The sequence below is a fragment of the Suricata suricatta genome, chromosome 10, assembly GCF_006229205.1.
Source record: "Suricata suricatta isolate VVHF042 chromosome 10, meerkat_22Aug2017_6uvM2_HiC, whole genome shotgun sequence".
Classification (NCBI taxonomy): domain Eukaryota; kingdom Metazoa; phylum Chordata; class Mammalia; order Carnivora; family Herpestidae; genus Suricata; species Suricata suricatta.
The window spans coordinates 128,278,236-128,292,648 of NC_043709.1; positions in this window are offsets into that span (position 1 = coordinate 128,278,236).

Sequence of the window (14,413 nt, forward strand, 5' to 3'; positions counted from 1 at the left end):
AGGAAGAAGCAATACTATTGGTCTCGTCTCCTGCAGGGCATTAGGTAGATAGCCTCATTCTGCCTAGGAGGGGAGCAGCTCGGCTGCATCATGATACCACCCGCAGAGCATAATTCCTCATGTTAGGATCACTTCCAAATCCCACTTATTCATTCAATAAAGGCTTACTAAGCCTTTCTATAGAACCTGACACCTGGAAGCAACCTTTACGTAACCCCTTTATTTTGTACACCCAGATGTACCCAGAAAGGTAGAGGTTTACAAAAGACCAACATCATTTTAATGGCATAGTCGTTTCTAGAACAGGAGGCCATGGAATCCTCCCATTATCTCTGAGCAATAGGTTCTGAATTTGCTTCATAGAAGAACTTTTAGATAATGGGAAATTTTTTTGAGTCTATATAGTACTTTTTACTTTCCAAAGTATAGCTGATGCTTATCTGTGGTAGTTATGTGCTATATAAGTTATTGCAGACGCTAAATTAGCAAATGCTGAGCCATTGCTCCTAGGGGAAATATAAGGTTAGGTTTCTGTGAGACTCTGGTCATAACACTTTCATCAAACAACCAATATATAGCTTTGTTTTTTATGTGTTTAAAGTTGAAAGACACCAATGTTTCCATTTAAAGACACCTCATTTAACATATACTGTTGATTCATTAACATTGAACTCACGGCCAACAACACTATGGCTTATGTCTGAATGGAGCTGATCTAACACAATGTGCTTTCTCCATAAGGCACAGAAAAGCCTTCTTGCCCTGGACCCCTGGGTGGCACTCCAGTACTGTGTGTGGGGGTCATGATAAACAGTAAAATCACTCACAAAAAACCGCACAAAACTGTGAAAAATGTGGCAAAAAATAGACCATGTGTGCCGCAGCAGAGCTAAAGCAAGCAGGACTTGTTGGACCTCAGCTGGGAACATGACATCTGGAGACCCAAGGGTTCTGTTTTTGGTTTTTGCGGCTTTATACATGTCCACAGATGATTGCAAAGTGCCGCAGGTAGTGACTTGAAGGTTACGGATAAATTTTAGTGAGTCGGTATTGACAGATTTGGAATCAATGAGTAATGAGGATGGGCTGTACTTTGATATACACCTTCCCAATAATGGCATAAAGTGTTTTTAAATTATGCTTTTATAAATTACAACAGAGAACCATGAACAAGTCACAGAGTCACATTATTGGGACTGGAACCTCCTAGATCTTATTTATTAACGGGAAGATGGCTCCTCAGCTGAAAGACAGGAGCCAGGCTGGACACACTGAACGTGGTTTAGTTGAGCCTCTAGGCGCCATTTTGCTCTTGGGAGCTTCCCTGCCCAGCACTGCTCATCACGTGATCACTGCTCGCCATTCTACAGGAAGGGCTCTCTGGCTGGCTGCATACAGGTTTTGGTTTGCTTGTATGTCTGTTTCCTAGAGAATTGCTTTTTCCTTTACCATCTCACCTTCATCTGGGCTCTGGCCAATACTTACAGAGAGAAATAACCTGAATTCACTATCCAACTTCCAATCAGTGGCTTATAAACTCAGGTAACCTGCTTTATCTTAATAGTGTGATAGCAGCGGGCAAGGGCACTGACATGAAGATAAGGCTGGACTCCTATCTCTTCCTGTCAACAGGCCGGGCACCCTGCTTGTTTTTATTCTTGAATAAGTGACTCAGTCAATTCTCCTTTGCAGAGTTCCTTGTGACAGCCTCCGTGAAGTCGAGGGGAATGTTAATCACTCACAATCAGTTTTGGAGATAGTGGAATTTTATAACTTTTGTTTGGTTTGTTTAAATGGAGCCATTTGCCATAAGATAAATCTGCCTTTACAATCAGCAAAACAACTTCTGTGGCGACTGCCTTATGAAATTTCCTGCTGATGGAGAGACATATTTCACATTGGCTCCATGGTGGAGGCCTGTATCTCAGGGATGGGGAAAATTGCTTATTTGGAGGGAAATGAAGGGGAGGTGGTCATTCCTCTACTGCTCCAGTAGAACACAAATACCAACAGATGTCTAACAGGTGTTAAATCCAGGGGCATAATAATAACTATTAAAATTACTAAAGGAACAATGCGGGGAGGAAGGGACATCTGGTCAACATATTCAACCCTAGAGATCAGTTAACCGAGATCCTGAAATCCAAATTACTCTACAAACACAAGCTCAGTCTCCTTCCTACAGACATTACTCTCAGTCCATGGTCATAAATTCTATAATTGGTGGGGAGAGGGCCTAGGCATTTGTTTATTCCCTCATTCTGACTTCCTCTCTATTACACACTTGCTAGCACAAATAATGACATTTAAAAACTGCACACATTGAGTGAAATAAAAAAAAAAATGCAGCCCTCATTTCCAAAAGAGCTGATCACCTTGTATAGGAAGGAACCATAAATCTAAGGGACATCAGCAAGATGAATAAGCATTTCGGGCAGGTTATAGGACTCCAAAGCATCGTTTCCATTTCACATTATGATTATCTCACCAGAATCATACCCTTGCGTTACATTATTGCTCATAATAAAAGTCCACATATTGGAGAGGGAAAGGGGGTTCTTTTAAAAGCATTTTCAGTGAGGATTAAAGATTATTTGAAATCTGAACAATAGCAAACCTAACCAGAGACAGACTCATATACTTCTGTATTCAACAGTTTGAGAGAGCAGGCTAATAGTAATTAAGGGGAAAAGTCAGGAATCTGCTACATTCTCCATAATTAAACAATAAAACTACTATATCATTTCACACAGACATTGTAAATACTAAATTAAGAAGCTCCGATGAAATGTCAGAAGCATTTTCTTATGAGTTTATATCAGCCATGTGACTATCGTATCGATTCTGCATGCCAATGAGTTAACATTCCACTGTGTTTATTTTTCTCCCAATTGCCTTCTAGAAAGTAATAAAATTAAATCCAATATGATATTAAATGTAAATATACATGGATATTATATGTAAACACCCATTTTAAACTCTCTTTGCTTTTTGATATTTTCTGAGCATAATGTTGTCAAGCCGCAGTAATATTCCTCTCCTCACACCGCCCACCCTCATTTCCAGCACCAAGAAAGAGAACACCCTTTGTAATTCCACTTGACATTTGTTTCATGATTTGTGGACCACATCAAAAAAAAAATCTGCTTTTAAAAGTTGCTGGGCTAAGATTTTAAGTCTATAAGCTAAGAAAGGTTGATTTTCGACACTGACATCTGGAGTGAGGGTCAGCTGTAAGTTTCATCATACGATGCTTTACCTCTTTTATGTTAATTTTATTTTCCTCTAAATCTGTCACCATGTTAAGTGGGTCATTAAAACCAGTTTCACTCATTTGTTATCGAAATGTCCAGCTAGGACTCTGTCCTTGCAACTCAAACATCAACAAGACTTCTTTAAAAAAAAATTTTTTTTTAACATTTATTTCTTTTTGAGAGAGAGAGACACAGGGTGTGAGCAGGGGAGGGTCAGAGAAGAGGGAGACACAGAATCAAAAGCAGGCTCCTGGCTCTGAGCTGTCAGCACAGAGCCCAACACGGGGCTCGAATCCACGAACCATGAGATCATGACCTGAGCCAAAGTCAGATGCTTAACCGACTGAGCCACCCAGGCTCCCCAAGACTTTTCTATTTGTAGAAAACAAGGACTTTTATCAGGATAAAGTGACCAGGCATCTTTGCTACGGCACAAGAACCCAATACAAGAATCTGGCTCTGCACATACATGTAAGTTGGTCAGACGTGGTAAGGCCCCAAATGCCAATGACAAAGGGTATCCCTAGGGTTAGGAGAAGAACGGCATCCAGTGCAAATCAGTTACTCTAACGTTGTTGTAACTGAGGCCTGGTGCAATTGAGAGGCTTGCTGGCCATGGCTCAACCTCCTTCTACCATCCTGTTGAGTTTCTGCTGTTGCAGAACTTTTATAACTTTGCACATGTTGTTCCCTGTGTCCAGAAAAGGGAATGCGCTTACTTCTCTCAAAGATTTGGCTCGGTTAATCAGAATGATTTATTTGTTCTTCCCTCTCTCTGGCTTGTAATGTCCCTGTATCTAGGAGAGTTCTTGGCACATAAAATTCTTGATAATTGTTTGGTGGTAGGATGCTTAAGGTCACACAGCTAATTAGCGACAGATCTGAGATTAAAACTCATATTTATTTATGTGTGTTTGTGTTTCCCCCATTTGTGCTTTGTCCTCTTCGCACAATCTATAGAAAAAGCTTACCATTTCATTATTTCCTGGAAAAAGCAACTGAGAAGTAAAACTGGATCCAATACGACTGGATTTGATTTACCCATAAAGCAAACTGGTCTGTTTTTGTTTTTGTTTTTTGGCCAATGGGGACTTTAAAAAAATGGCTTTATTTTTCAGAGAGGTTTTAGGTTCACAGCAAAATTAACAGAAGGCCAGATGCTTCCCAGATACCCCTGTGGCCCGCTGCAACCACCACCCCTGCGGCTCCTCCATCATCAACATCCCCCATCAGACCGGGACATTTGTGACAACTGATGAGCCCAAACGGATACAGCATTCTTGCCCAAAGTCCACAGTCTACATTGAGGTTCACTCTTGCTGCTCTACACTCTATGGGCTTGGAGCACCTACACTTCCAGGACTGACACAGAGCAGCTTCACTGCTGCCCAGACCCGCCAAGATCCACCCAGTCATCCCTCCCTCCCCACAAACCCCTGGCAACCACCGATTTGTTTTAATTGTCTCCATAGTTTTGCCTTTTCCAGAATGGCCCATAGTTGGAATCCTACAGTACATATAATGGGCCCTTTCTGCTGTTATTTATTTTATGGAAACACCACTGACCATGTTTGGGATAAAAACCACTGCCACCTTTTTATGGGTGGGACCTAATACTGCAATAACTAGTCTTGAAGGGAAAGTTCCACTTTTCCGACTGATTGTTTCTGCTAGAAAAATACCATAAGCAGTAGATAGGGTGTTTCTTTTTCTCTTTTTCCACAAATTAAGAATGGAAATAATAGATTCTGTGAAGACATATTTAATGTTTAGATAATGCTATAGATGAAAATAATCCCTGCTTCCCCCCTCTGCCCAGCTATGATGGGTTATGCCAAATGTGTGTCTAGTCTGCCTTTAACAAATAGCTTGCCTTTACTAGAGAGTTAGCTGGTCATAAAAGAGAAATATAAAAGGATATATATATACATACATATATATATGCATGTAAAACACGTGTGTGTGTGTGTAGAGGGGGGAGTAGAAAAGGGGGGTAGAGAGATATGGATGTGTATATATGCATATATGTGTACTTGACTGTTTTTATATAATTAAATGTGTTTCTGGCCTCATTGTCATTAATCTCTACCTTAACCAGGAAATCGAAACAGACATGAAATGACACTCATTTTCAGGATCTTTTCAGGGAAAAGTCTTTATAATCAAGTTGGAATTCTTAGGGGCAATAATCTGAAGTGATCTCAGTTATGGTTTGTTATAAATACGGCTCATTACAACCATGTCTTCATTTTAAGTGTTTGCGACACTGGGGTTCCAGAGGGCATTACTAAGGCAACAGTGGGGCCACCTTCCTAAGTGTGTTGCCAAGGTAAATTCATTGGAAGTGGCATCCTTGCAGCTTAAAGAGGACAAGTCAAGTGAGATGGTGCAGAGGCATGCAAAGTTTCCTGAAAGTAGCTCAGCAAAGATAATCAGGGAGGGTAAATGTGCTGGGGCTTCGACGTCTGCCTATAGGATCAGCCGCTTGGAAGGATCATATGCTACAGAGATTTTTGGATAGTAACTCTTGGCGGCAGAGTGGGGTGCCTAGGCTTCTGGCTGCCTTCTTCCGGCAATGCCTACATGAGGCCAGTAGTAACTTCCTCCCACATATAGTAATTCAAGGGGTGTAGAGTAATACACCTGATCTGGCCCCACTACAGGGACTTTCCAACTCACATCGTAGCTGGCTTGAGGTAGAACATAGGAGGGCATCCAGAAGAAGGACCTCCAAACTCATCACTTATCTCTACTCTCCTCTTCCTGAGAGACAGCAAGTAATGTAGTCCTAAGGCACTCTGACCATTTTCCTTCCTTCTGTCTTTATTTGGACCAGTACGAACTTGCAAATCTGTGTCTGTTGGCTCTATTGTCAACTGTGTCTCTTTGTTTTCTGAGCCCAGAGTTCTCCAATTTACTCCCCCCAACCACCACCACTGTTCTAAAAGTGAGATGCTGAGCCAATTAACTTGTTTTCTTTATACTTATCAAGTTTCACTATTTTTTATTGACTTTTCTGTATCTACTGTTGGCATTTCTGGCATCATACAGACAAAAACATTTACTGGCATGGAAGAACAGTTATGTGCGCATGAAGTGGAGTTGACTCAAAGAAAAACTCCTTTCTCCAAACTTTTATCAACTTCCATCTCAAAGAACACGTAAGCTAGTCTAAAGATAAATTTTGGTTTTTAAAGTTATCTCACATTACGGAAAACAACTTGGAGCAATAATCACTTTAAATGAACCATCAAAAAATGTCAACTCCAAAAAAAAATTACCAGCCACTCACGGAATAAAATCATATTCACACATGTTCTAAAATTTAGAATGAAAAATTTTCTTTGGCACCATTTTAAGGAAGCTCAGAGGGAGAGGGAATGTGAAGATGTCTCTTTCCTTGTGTAGGAAGAGTATTTTTACATTTTTGAACCATGAATATGATAAAGATACAGCTCTAATTAGTGATGCTGGGTGTTGAGGCTCACGCAGTCCGGCTCATGGGATATTCATTTTGATAGATCTTATTTAACTGACTGAAGAAAGCAAGGTTCATATTGTTTTGCAGCCTTTTAGTTTTGATCAAAATATCAAAGGTATTTCAGCCTGAGCTAGTTATCTTAATTGATATGATGCACAGCAAAATATATTGATCCACATGAACAGGTCCCAGATCAATTGTCCTTTTGAAATGAGTATTTACATTTAGAAAGGACCTCAGAAACGCATTGAATCTGAAGGTGAAAATTCATTTCCCCTTAACTACAGTGATTAGTTGGGTTTCTTGTACCTTGAAGAATTTTAAATTAATCCAACATCTCTGAGAGGCTTTGTAATGTTGTTCCTCAGAGCGTATCAGAGAGGCAAGTAGGTGCAGAAGATGGTGGGGCCCATTATTTTAGCACATTAGCAGATGGAGAGAACGGAGTCACAAGCCAGTTGGGTGATTTGGCTAAAGCCACAGTATCTGCAGTGATTGCGGCAATCCGAGAATAGAGTTCTCAACTCCTACCCCCCATCTGTTCTTTCAAGTGACTTTGGGAGCCAATTATCTGTTCTTTTGAAAGAAGAATCTATTGATTCTATTAGTAGGGATGGAGCTGGCCTGGGAAGCTTGCTTAGACTTCCCCGCTCCTGCGCGTCTTGTTTTTGCCGCGCCCCGCCTTCACGACCCACCCTCTTTGCTTCCAACCACGACGTCCTCACCGGCTATTCAAGCCTTCTGCTGTGAGGCCCCGGGAGAGGGGTACGTGCACTCAGGTGGCAAAAGGAGGTCCTTGAAAAAGGAAACATTTATTAACCATTTCCCCTGTTGCAAACACAGCTCTGGGTAGTCCGTACGCTTCCCTCATTCCAGCCTCATTAGAACTTATTGGAGTGGTGCTGTATTTCATAACGTACATGATAGATGCTGAGGAAATAAGCCGAAGGGGGGTGCTGGTGGCGGCAAAGTGGAATGTTTGCTGAATCTGAAATAAAATAACAGGATTCTGGCTTTGGCTGTTTCTCCTAGACCTGGGTGACCGTGGTTAATGCATATATTTTTTGTTCTCTCTGGACTGAGTTCTCTCACCAGGAATATAGGCAGGACACAGAGGACTAGATGAACCTCACACTGAATGGACTCTGAAATCCTAGGAGATCGTGATGGAAGGTGTTGAGTTACGGTGAGGCAGATCACTGGTTCTCTCAAGGGAGATCACATTCGCAGGGAGGCTGCTTTTCAATTTTGGTTCAGTTTCGCCAGTGTGTTCAGCCCTGCCCATAAATCACAGTCATCCCCCATCCCCAGAGCATCTGAGATGTCTAATACCGAATCTGTTTATTCAGGGAGTCTCCTGGGCATCTATCTCTATGTTCTTGAAAGGATCTTGGGGTGTTTCTGATAGGTCCTTCTAGGTGGTTCTAGTGAGGAATCCCTACTGTTACCAAGGAATTCCAAAAAGTAGAGGAAGATACTTGACAGAGAGTCGAGGCTTTCCCGAGCCGCTCGCCTTCCCTCTCCCCATCTATCTGGCCTCAGTGCAGATCCCCCCATTAGGCAGGCAGCTGGCCTGGGGGAGTTTGGGAAAGTATTGATCGTAGGATCCACGTTGAGTGCTGTCCGAGAGGTCAGGCCTCATTTGCTTTTATTTCATGTGGTCTTTTCCCCCTGCTGCCAATTCAACCTGGATAGAGTTTTAAATCTTTCCTTAAAGAACACCCATTAAAGATGATGAAATAGTCTGGCTCTCAGATCCATTCAGCCCCTCAAGCTTTCAGATGACATAACAGAGGCATCTGCAGTGTCTGGTTTTGTCTTTGGAGCTAATTAAGTATCCTGTGGGATGCACTCTGTCCACGATGTTATTTTGCCGAGAGTAATGGACAGTCACTAAGGATGAATGATTTTAGGTCCCCAGGCCAGTATTAATCTGGTTGTCTTAAGGTAAACACATACGGTGTTCAAAAATGCTCTCATTTACCTCGAACGGCCATCTGAATCTGAAAATCTCCAAACCAAGTCTCTTTTGTGCAATTCCATGGATTTCTAAGATGTGATGCAGTTTATAACAATGCTTCTCCTTATTCAAATGATACCTAGACCTTTCTCTTTGTTGGCATCCAAGAGAACAGAGCCTGTGTTGCTTTAAGATGCCCGGGCTCTCATTCCCAGTGATCCTGGACAAGTAGTCGAGCCTAACTGAAAATGAGTCATTCGCTAGTTTTAAAGTAGTTCACCTTTTATACTTCTCACTTGGTGTCATGCATCTGAGGAAGCAAATTTACCTAATGCTCTGGTTCTAAAATGATCAGAGAAAGAGTTATTAATCCCACCCTCTTTCTTGACAATGTTTTCCTTTGAAACCTTTGTGTTTTGGGGGCTCCGGTTCAGGATGAATGGAAAACACCTGCTGATTTTCTGAACGGGACCCCACCCATGCTGGGCTTTGAGATCCATCAAAGAGTAAACCTGTAATTTCAATCCTTGTCGTTTGAACCTACGCATTACAGATGGAAGTCAAAATTCCTGTGGCAGGCATTTTGTTAGCCTGTCAGGTAGCTCATTTCGCTGCTGTTTCCTATTTTTAACATTCTCTTTACATAAATAAAATGTAACACTGTGAAAAATGAAACACCTGAACAAAACACACGATGAGGTGCACCAGGGAGCATTCGCATTAGTCATTGCAAGCAAGTGGTTGACGCATGATCTTCGCTGAATCTTTCAGTGTGAGGAGCATTCCTGAGGTTATAAACTGAGTAAGGAAATCAAACTGCTCTTGCACAAAGAGCGTCTTCTAGCATTAAACAGCTTTTGAATATTTGTGGGGAACATGCAATCCCATGGCGATGCTTCAAGACGATCTCAGGAGTATTTTTCCTCGGCTTCCCCTTTGATTAAAACCATGGAATTTTGAGGTGGCTCAGAGGGTGGGAGCATGTGACCCTTACTCTCGGGTTTGTGAGGTCAAGCCCCATGTTGGGCACAGCACTTAACTTAAAAAAAAAACAACCATGGAATTTCAGGTCTAGAAAGAACTTCAGGATGAAGTGGGGATAACCACCTCCGAGTTTACACAAATCTCCTCTGATATATTTCTTGATATCCTTCTACAAAGCCATGCATCTCCAGATAAATGTGGAACCAGACGTTTCCAGTCTGTATCCCATCTCAATGTTACCAAATAAATGCTTTTAGTTTTCTAACTTTACTCTAGTGACTTCAGAAAGCGTCAAGGTAAAGCTCAAAAAGGGCTCAATAGAATTTACTTCACAAACTCTCATTGCTTAGAACATGTTACAAGGCAACAAGTCTGTAGATTTGAACCCCATACGATGCTGGGTAATTATCTCTTGTGTGACCACAGAGAACCTATAACTTGTGAAAACATGTGCCTTCAGCCCGAGGAGTGACCTTGATACCTGCTTCTCCTCACCCTGACATTAGTGAATCATGTCCAATCCAAAGCTCATTCTCAACTAACCATGCACGGGCCAGTAGCACAATTTACAAAGGACATTCATGCTCAGAAACATTGCCTTTAGTTTCAGGACTGACTAAAACTTAGAACTTCCATTTTCTGTCCAGTGGATTTTGCATCACATTCTAACTCGTTCCAAGGACTCCCGGGGGAGTGAAACCAGCCAAGTCCCCTCAAGTCACATTTGTCTAAATCACAGATATCTCAGTGCTGCAAATATTTTATGAAATGCATCTTCACGTGCAGAGCCCAGCACAGCCAGTAGATGCTCCTTCATTTACCTCTGAAACCGAGGCCATGTCTACTTAAAGGGGAGACAAGGGCCGGGATAGAGAGGAATGGTGAGACAGGAAGCAGCACACAGCACAACAAAACGCCAGCGTGTTCCAGCTCTGAGTCACATGCGGGGTTGTAAAATGACTTATAGTCCTGAAAATGTTGGCAGAACATTCAGCAGAGATCATGCATTTCAGGCACATGATACAAATGCTTTTTGGCTCACGATTACAGGCCAGTAATTTCCAAGGCACTAGTGCTGTTCCAAATAATTCATTGTATTTGCTTTCTGTACTAAGTCCCTTGGACTGATTAAAGGAAACCTTCCAAAAGTGTGCCTGCACTTGCTATATGACTTTGCTATTTCTCACATGGCTGATATGACCCTGTGCTCCTGCACAGGGTTTTATAGATCATTCGTGTGAACACATACACCCTCCCCTTTCCTGGACTCTTTTCAGAATAAGAATGCTTGTACAATGTGGTCAAATTGGCCAGGGTGCCTACGCTTTAAGCTGCTTTCATGTTGGACAATGTGGTAAACCACAGGACCAACCATGCACTCTGATTTGACCAACAAGCCAGCCAAAAGGGTAATCACATTAGCGGTGATTCAGCTCTAAAGGAAGAGGTTTTTCTCAAACTTATGGAAAACCTAAAACTTCCAAATCGTTGGAATGACATGCTTTTATTTGTAAATTCTTAGGAAGACAGTAAGGGAATAGTGATATGAAATATACATATACAAAGGATGCATATCAAGAATATTTTCATTTTAAGCAGTATTTTCTTTAGTAATCACTAATTTGAACAAGATATTTTTGCTCACAACAAAGATGTTAGACGTGATTTTTTGACTATTTTATCTCTTAGCTGATCAAGACTCTGTGCTCATGACCAATGGGCTGCTGGCTAGAAGAGGTAGGTCCTTTTAGCCAAATCTATTGGAGCAGCTCTTTGTATAAAAAATAGCAGACTACAGTCAACACATCTTTTTTCTGGGGTGCCTGGGTGGCTCAGTCAGTTGAGCATCTGACTTTGGCTCAGGTCATGATCTCACAGTTCGTGAGTTCAGGCCCCACATGGGGCTCTGCTGCTATCAGCACATAGCGAGCTTGGTTCTTCTGCTCCCCTGCATCCATCTTTCCTCTGATTGTGCTCTCTCTCTCTCTCAAAAATAAATAAACATTGACAAAAATACATGTTTGCCCCATGCACTTACGTTTGTTCTCAGCTTACCCATCATATTTACATAATGAGTCAGTGAATTATTATTTCTGCAATAACTGCCATTATGAAAGATCATTTTGCTCTGTCTATAGTAGGCCATCAAGCTTCTTTTTGACCAGAACAAGTGACTCACTGGCTCCTAATGAACCGTAGCAAAAATAGTAAATATACAGAGCCTTAAGTTGTCTTTTTTAGCTTTTTAATATTTATTTAGTTTTGAGAGAGAGAGAGAGAGAGAGAGAGAGAGCGAGCATGAGTAGGGGAGGAGCAGAGAGAGAAGGAGACAGACTCCAAAGCTCAGAGCCTGACATGGGGCTTGAACCACTAAGCAGGAGATCATGACCTGAGCCCAAGTCAGGCACTTAACCAATTGAGTCACCTAGGTGTCCCATGATTTATTTTACCAAGAGAGTTAACATTATTTGTGAATCTTATAAACAACATTTCAATTGTATTCCTTTCTAAAGCACTCCAACCTTTATCATTATATCATGAAAAATATTAATTTTGGGGGCACCTGGGTGGCTCAGTCAATTAACTGTCTGATTTCACCTTGGGTCATGATCTCACCGTTTGTGGGTTTGAGCCCCGCATTGGGCTCTGTGCTGACAGCTCAGAGCCTGGAGCAGGCTTTGGATTCTGTGTCTCCCTCGCTCTCTGCCCCTCCCCCACTTGCACGCTGTCTCTTTCTCTCTCTCTCTCTCTCAAAAATAAATAAAAACATAAAAAAACTTTTAAAAATTTACCTTTGTAGGTTAAAGTTTTTCTTTTTAAAGGTGATTCTTTTCTTTTCTTTTCTTTTCTTTCTTCCTCCCTCCCCTCCCCTCCCCTCCCCTCCCCTTCCCTTTCCTTTCCTTTCCTGAAAATATCCCAGACATGGCTTCCTCACATTGCATGTTTTTAGGCAGTAGGATCTGACCACTTTCTGTAGTAGCGCTCAGGCTTCAGAGGTTTATTAGCAGACTATTAAAGGAAAGACATTTATCCTTCTTTTATGCAGAGAAGGGGGACTTTTTTTACAGTAAAATATTCCAAGTTTCGGTTTAAGTTAGTGGTTCAGTTCTAGTGATAAGATTAATGATGAAGTCTAATTTCGTGATAATTGGCCCCTACCCTCTGCGCTCTCCCAAAATAAGAAGAGAGTTTAGACAGAAACACATCCCAGGAGGCGGAAGACAGTGGCCCCAAGGTAAAAGCAATTTAAGTTTCATCTCAGGCTTGCTCCCTTAGCTGTTCATTCATTTTGTGGCCTGAATGGAGAATGCATCGCCTGGATTTGCAAAATATATGGAAAATAATTCTCCCTCCACTCCATTGTCCTCCTGGCTATTTTTCTCATTTTGAGGCTGCATGGAACTATTTTGGGCCTTCCCAGTACACTTAACATTGCTTTGAAACAGATTTAAGCCTCCCGACAAGCCTGAATTTCCAATTCTCCATCCAACAGAGCAGAGCGCTATTAAAGATCTACCAGGTGTTGTAAATATGCACACATTTATCTGACTTGAGTTAGAAATAATAGAAAATGAAATCAGAGATTTATGGTTACAGCACGGGGTGATGAAAATACTGGTATAAAGGCAGTTTTATGACTACTTGGCAAAGATATAAATGAGATCCAAAATATTTTTAAATGTACATGCATATTCCCTCTTTGGTACCTCTTTGATATGCATAGTTACATATTTTAGAGACAACTGCAAATCCCCCAAAACCACATCAGTTAGGAAAAGACAGGAAACATTATCTGTGAGTTACTCCTTATGGTTTGTCAATTTTGTGGCTCACATGTGACGAGTTGTTGAAAACAAAAAACCACTTCCCTATTGCCATCATGGATACTTTTCTGTTGCGTGCCTCGTTTTTATAAATACATGTGTTCTCACCAAGTGTCAATGAATCAAAAACTAGCTGAAAATCACAGTAGGAAATACAATTTTCTTATCTCCCTCCAGCTTTGGGAGGAACTCATGGCCCAAATGATAATTTATTAATTATCTGAAATCTCATCACCAAACCTAAAGTTTGAGTAGACACTCAGTAAATACTTGTGAGATGGAAATGAATTTACCTAAACATAAAGAATTTTGCAGTCATGGGACACCTGTTGATTTTGGTTCATCCGGGTCATAATACTATTCTGAGCAATACAGTTCTTTTCTATTTTTAAAATAATTAGGCGCCAGGGTGCCTGGGTGGCTCAGTTGATTAAGCGTCAGTCTTCAGCTAAGGTCATGATCTTCCGTTTTGTGGGTTCCAGTCCCATGTTAGGCTCTGTGCTGACAGCTCAGAGCCTGGAGCCTGCTTCTGATTCTGCGTCTCCCTTTTCTCTGCCCCTCCTTGGCTTGCACTCTTTCTTTCACTCAAAAATAAATGCATATTTAAAAAAATTTTTAAAAGCTAAATAATTTGATGCCAACGATGTCCATAAATGTGTGATGGTTTTGTTTTCGAGTAGGGGTAAGCAGATAAAATAAGAGTGAATGCCCTATTCAAGGAGCCCAGACTTGAGGCCAGGGTTCAAAGACTCTGTAAAACTGTGTAAGGTCAGCAAAGCCTTGAGAAGTTCGGAAAAAATTCCACATACAAAACTCATCACTGCGGTGCAGCACTAATTCCAGGAATCAAAAAACCCGAAGCTTAAGTCAAACTGCTATTAAGGGAGCCCAAATGTAGGAGCTGCATTTG